The sequence below is a fragment of the Phascolarctos cinereus genome, unplaced genomic scaffold (assembly GCF_003287225.1).
Source record: "Phascolarctos cinereus isolate Bilbo 61053 unplaced genomic scaffold, phaCin_HiC Scaffold_3;HRSCAF=262, whole genome shotgun sequence".
Lineage (NCBI taxonomy): Eukaryota > Metazoa > Chordata > Mammalia > Diprotodontia > Phascolarctidae > Phascolarctos > Phascolarctos cinereus.
In genome coordinates, this window is record NW_027555736.1 from 172,078,874 (window position 1) to 172,084,491 (window position 5,618).

The 5,618-nt window shown below is 42.4% G+C and overlaps 1 pseudogene; it reads right to left on the reverse strand.

The window, feature by feature from the left end:
* Positions 1-4,071: 4,071 nt before the first annotated feature.
* LOC110206796 (T cell receptor alpha variable 41 pseudogene) lies at positions 4,072-4,422 on the reverse strand (annotated as a pseudogene).
* Between the last annotated feature and the right edge of the window lie 1,196 nt (positions 4,423-5,618).

The window sequence follows — 5,618 nt, forward strand, 5'->3', positions numbered from 1 at the left end:
CTGGACCCAATATTTCAGCATTATAGGGGACTTCAGGTGAAGAAATTTCCTTTACTGAGGCAGGTCAATACTTTCTCTTCAACTTGTTGTCTTAAAGAGCTGCTGAGAGCACAGAGAGTGACTTACCTAGGGTCACACAGACAGTAGGTATCAGAGACAGGACATGAATTTAAGTCTTTCTGGCTTCCAGGCCAGCTTTTTAGTGTTGTTCACTTGTTTCAGTTGTGTCTGATTCTTTGTGACCCCATTTGGGATTTTCTTGGCAAAGATACTGGAGGGGTTTGATGTTTCCTTTTCCAGCTCATTTTACAGATGAGGAAACTGAGGCAAACAGGATTAAGTGACTTGCTCAGGGTCACACAGCTAGTAAGTGTCTGAGGCCATATTTGAACTCAGGTCTTCCTGACTCCAAACCTGGCATTCTATTCACTGTGCCACCTAGCTTCTCAGCTGCCTATGGACTACATCAAACTCCAAGGTGGTGTAGTGTATGAAGTGCTAAAAATTGAGTAAGGAAAACAACTTACATTAGAATTCTGTTGCAGATGTTTACTAGCTGTGTGATGCTGCACAAGTCATTAAACTTGTGTAGCCTCAATTTACTCATCTGCATCACGGTTATATCAATAGCACCTACTTTACAAGGTTGTTATGAGGATCAAATGAGAATATACATATATATGTATCTCTCTCTATATATGTATGTATATATGTATATATCACTTTGAAAATCTTTAAAACATTATACAAATTGTGCCTATCCTCTGCATTTCTTTATCTGTGGAAATGTAGTGTTCCCATAAAAGGATATAAATGCCTTAAGGTCGGGGACAGTCTTAGGTTTAAATTTATACCCCCAGAGCTCAGCACAATGACTTGCACATAGTAGGCATTTAATAAAAGTCTATTGATTGACTGGCAGGGACTTTGCCTGAAATATCAACCACACCACTTGACTAGAAGCTGCAGAACTGTGGGAACACTGCGTTGTCATGGCATCAAGGTAGTGATTTGAATGTCCCCACTAGGAGCCAGTAATATGCAAGGAAAAGGAGATCATGGATTTGAGTCCCCTCTGAAAACCATGTAAAACAAGGGGATGAATTAATGAATTAATAAAGCATTTATTAAGCACCCACTGCATGCAAAGCACTGCACATACAAGTAGAAAAGTAAGCTCCTTGGGGATCTGAGGAGGATAAAGCCTTTCCAGGGATCCTGCCTGAAGTCCTTGGAAATTGCTTTCTGAGTCAAGCACAGTTGACAGTGATGCATCTTCCTTCTGGACCCTCAGAGACTGAGGACCTTGTTCCACCTTCTATTGGCTGCTCATTCCTGTGCAGAAAGGCAATGCCAGACATGGGAGCTTGGTCATCAATTCTACATTTTCTTTAAGCTTTTTTTAACTTCCACAACATTGTCAAAAAAATCCCATGTGAGCTATACCCAACATCTGTCTCTCCCCCTTAGCATTCTGGGGAATGTAGCCCTCTTTACACTCCCCCAACCCCATTCCTTACCCTCTTACAACTCACAACCTAGCTGAAGAGAGGTTTCCCATCAGTACTGTCTAATAAAAGGGCTGTTTCTCATATCTAAATGTTTTTAGTTCCCCTCCTGCTCCAGCAAATATCAGAGATTCTTAGCATGGCTGGTCAGCTAATCAGAACTGACTCTATCACTTTACATACTGCCCACAGGTCCATAAGCCGATCCCCAGAGTCCACTGTGGCTAGGGACTTTCCAGACCTCCTCTCACTTAATGAAGCCAAAATGACTTTGTCATGGTAGAAAGGAATCTCTTTAAAGTTAGGGGCATGTGTTCTTCTCATATCCAAAACATAATGTGGGGTCTTGATGAATATTTAGTAATATGAGTATTTTTATAGTGGCAAGGATCCTGGATTGGAACTCACAAGATCTTAGCTTCGTAAGTGAGAGGAGGTCTGGAAAGTCCCTGGCCACAATGGATTAGATCCCTTACAGTTCTAAGAGGAAGATATTAGTCCAAGGTCAGGAGAAGTCCTCTTTTCCACCAGGGGCAAATTTCTAGGAATACTTTTTTAAAAATTGAAATTGGATGTTTTTATGGCATTTAAAAAATGTAGACCTTCTTCTCCCTTCTCTCACCACCTCTCCACCTCTTTCTCCCAACTCTGCCCAAGCTATTGAATTTCTGGAGCAATGAGAATGTATTCAGAGTGAGATTCTTTCATCACTGTTCTTAAGATTTAGAAACTGAAGGAACCTTGGAGGACATATTATCCAATCTTCTTATTTTGCAAATGAGGAATGAGTCCTAGATCAGGTGTTTGATATGACCCAGTTACTTAGTCATGACATCCCATGGCTAGCAAGGGGACCAAGATTTGATACAATGTTATCTGATTTGAATTCAGGGCTGCCAGGTACTTTTATTATGGAGTATTTATTTTGAGGTATGATAGCATACATTGGGAACTAGACCTTATTAGGGAAGATAGAGAAGTAATATTCATCTAATGAACATGTTTTCTTTTTAGCATGAAGATGTCAGCTTGGTTTCATACATAGATGAAGCCTGGGAGCAAGAATTTTTGTTCTTGGGCTTGAGTTGATTTTAGTCCTGTTAGACCAGAGATCCTTGACCTTCGTGAGTGTGTGTGTGTGTGTGTGTGTGTGTGTGTGTGTGTGTGTGTGTCTGATGGATGGACCCCTGTGGCAGTCTGGTGAAGCCTACAGACTCCTTAGAATAATGTATTTAAATTCATAAGATAAAATACAGTGTATTACAAAGGAAACCAAAGGTTAATGGAAATAAAGATATAATTTTTTTCCTGTCCAAATTCACAGACTCCCTGGAATCTAATGAGAGAAATGATTATTTCTCTTTCATATTAATAATCAATTATTGAATTAGGACCAGGATTTTTCCCCTTCTTATTCCCTCATTCAGAAACCAGAAGCCTGTAGGTTGTTCATCTGAAGGATATTGGTGATGGATGATATTGCCCAAATCCCTGGGGTACATGATTTTTGATCCTGGGTAAGGGATCCCACCCAACCAGAACACTTTACAAAGAATTTAATCTAAAAGTGAATTCTAGCCCAGTGTGTTCCACTCAGGCAGCTTGGGTGGGTGGGTAGATCTTTTGTCTAGATTGCCTGAGGCTGACAGTAATCTGGGAGTAAAAGTGATCAAAGTCAGGTCCCCCAGCCCCTCATTAGAATAGGTCCACTTTTCATTAATCATTAACCAATCAGAGTTGACTGCTACCTATTGGGAACACCCACTCTTCCAAGGGCATGCAAGCATCAAGAATTTGCCATGATCTGTCTTTGGAATTCGAGAATGCCACTGTCCCCTTTTATTAATTATCCACTAGCAATAATTAATAAAAACACTTGTATGGTTTTCTCTAGTTACAATAAAACCCTTAGAGGCAGTAAACAAGGTTTAGGATTTAAGACAACAGGCTGTGTGTGGGTTGTGGAGGTGATAGTAGGGAGGGCCGTGTATCCAATGAATATGAAAGGGACCAAGCAGACCAAGCTGAGGGAGCCCACATGAAGCTGGGAGCAGGGCACAGGGAACTATCCCAGAACATGGAAATGTCTCCCCAGATTTAGCAATGAGAGGAGAACCCCAATGGTACACCACCCTCATCAACAATGAGTGCCACCTTATGAGGCTGAATTGAGGACCTGGGACCTCTCCCAGACCTCTGGGCATGGATCAATCTGACCTGCTTTGGTTCTAATGCTTCTGAGTACGGAAGGGTACAGAGAATCAGGTAGGTAACATTAGCCAGACCTCTGATGCTTTAGAATACAGGCTTCTTGAGGGCAGGGCCTATTTTTCTTTGTTTTCCCCTCATGTAGAAGAGTGCTTGGAACAGAGTAAGTGCTTAATTAAATACTTGATTGATGTCAAAATCTCAAGTTGGAGCTAGAATAAGAAGGCTTGTAATGTGAACCAGGAAAGATGAGTACATAAAGAGGCATTCAGGGTATGATCAAGTGCTCCCTGCCAGGGACAGTGGCTTTTGTCTCAGCTCTAGGGTTTGTGTACAGCCTGCAGGTGCCAAGGGATCACTGTGCCTCCACAGCACAGAGGTAGGTGGCTGAGTCTTCCGGCTGGGCATCAGTGATGTGCAGGGAGCTATGACGGTCCTTCCTGCTGATTGTGGATCTTAACCTTCCATTCTGCTTCTCCTCTGAATTTACGAAAAATAGGGAGGTGAGGCCTTTCCCTGGATCCTGCCTGAGCCACTCCAGCCCATTGTTGGTAGCATCTGTCCAGCTGCAGTTGATTGAGGCATTCTCTCCCTCCTGGATCTTCAGGGACTGAGGGCTCTGCTCTGTCTTCAGTAGGCAGCTCACCCCTGGGCAGAAAGACAAGGTCAGATGTAGGTCATTGGTCATCTGGTCAGCATCTACCATCATTTTAGATCTTTGCCACAACACAGCCAGGAAGCCCCATTTGATCAGTCCCTGACTGCCTCTAAATCCTTTGAGAAATGGCTTCTGACCTTTCCTGTCCCCATCTACCAAAACCCCTCAACTCACAGGCCAGGTGAAGACACAGGACCAGCAGTGAGGCTCTATGGAGTATTTCCATTCTTCTCCTGCTAAGATCAATGAACAGCCAGTTTTGGGTTCTGGAAAGCAGTCTCTCAAGTTGATTTTAATGTTAAATGTTTTGACTCTTTTTTGCTCTATGAAACAGGGGGAGTGATTTTCAACCTGACTGCTCAGCCAATCATAGCCTGGTCTGCCTTCTCACACACAGTAAGCAGTGGTATTTTATGGATGCTCAGTCAGGGCACTCAGCTGAAGGTATGTAAGACAAGGTACCATTGCCCCCCTCAGGCCATGAATAGAATATTTGTGGAGTGATGAGAAAAATGAGCCTATTCAGAATTCATGAACACTACAAGGAGAGAGATCATCATATTTCTTTCTTGCAGTAAACAAATCTTTTATAAGTACCTACTATGTGCACAACATTGTTCCAGGTCGAAATGCACAATAAGCCATGTGTCTACTGGAAATGTGGTGAATATGAGGTGTAAAAAAATGAATACGATGTAAGGTGGAATGTAATAGGGGAAGAAATATGGCACCCACTGTGTGCCAGGAACTCTGCTAAGTGCTTTTTGCAAATATCTCATTTGATCCTTATGGTAACCGTGTGAGGTAGGTGCTATTATTATTCTCATTTTACAGTTGTGGAAACTGAGGCAAACAGAGATGAAATGACTTGTCTAGAGTCATACAACTAGCAAGTGTCTGAGATGAGACTGGAGCTTACTTCTTCCTGATTCCAGGCTCAGCACCATATCCACTGTGCCACAAGCTGCCAAAGGGGCAAATGAAAGAACAAATTGAAAGATTAGGAGAGTCAGGGCAGGTATCATAAAAGATATGACCCTTGAAGCTAGGGAGGGACATCATCATATGGAGATGGACAGAAAATGGAAAGGAGTTTTTATATGCACACGGGCACGATATGAGCAAAGGACTTGAAATGGAAGCCTACAGGATGAGAATGGATGGAAAGGCATAGAGTAGCCTGATTTATTAGCTCATGGACACATGAAGGGGAGTAAAGTGACTATAGTAAAAACCAATAGACT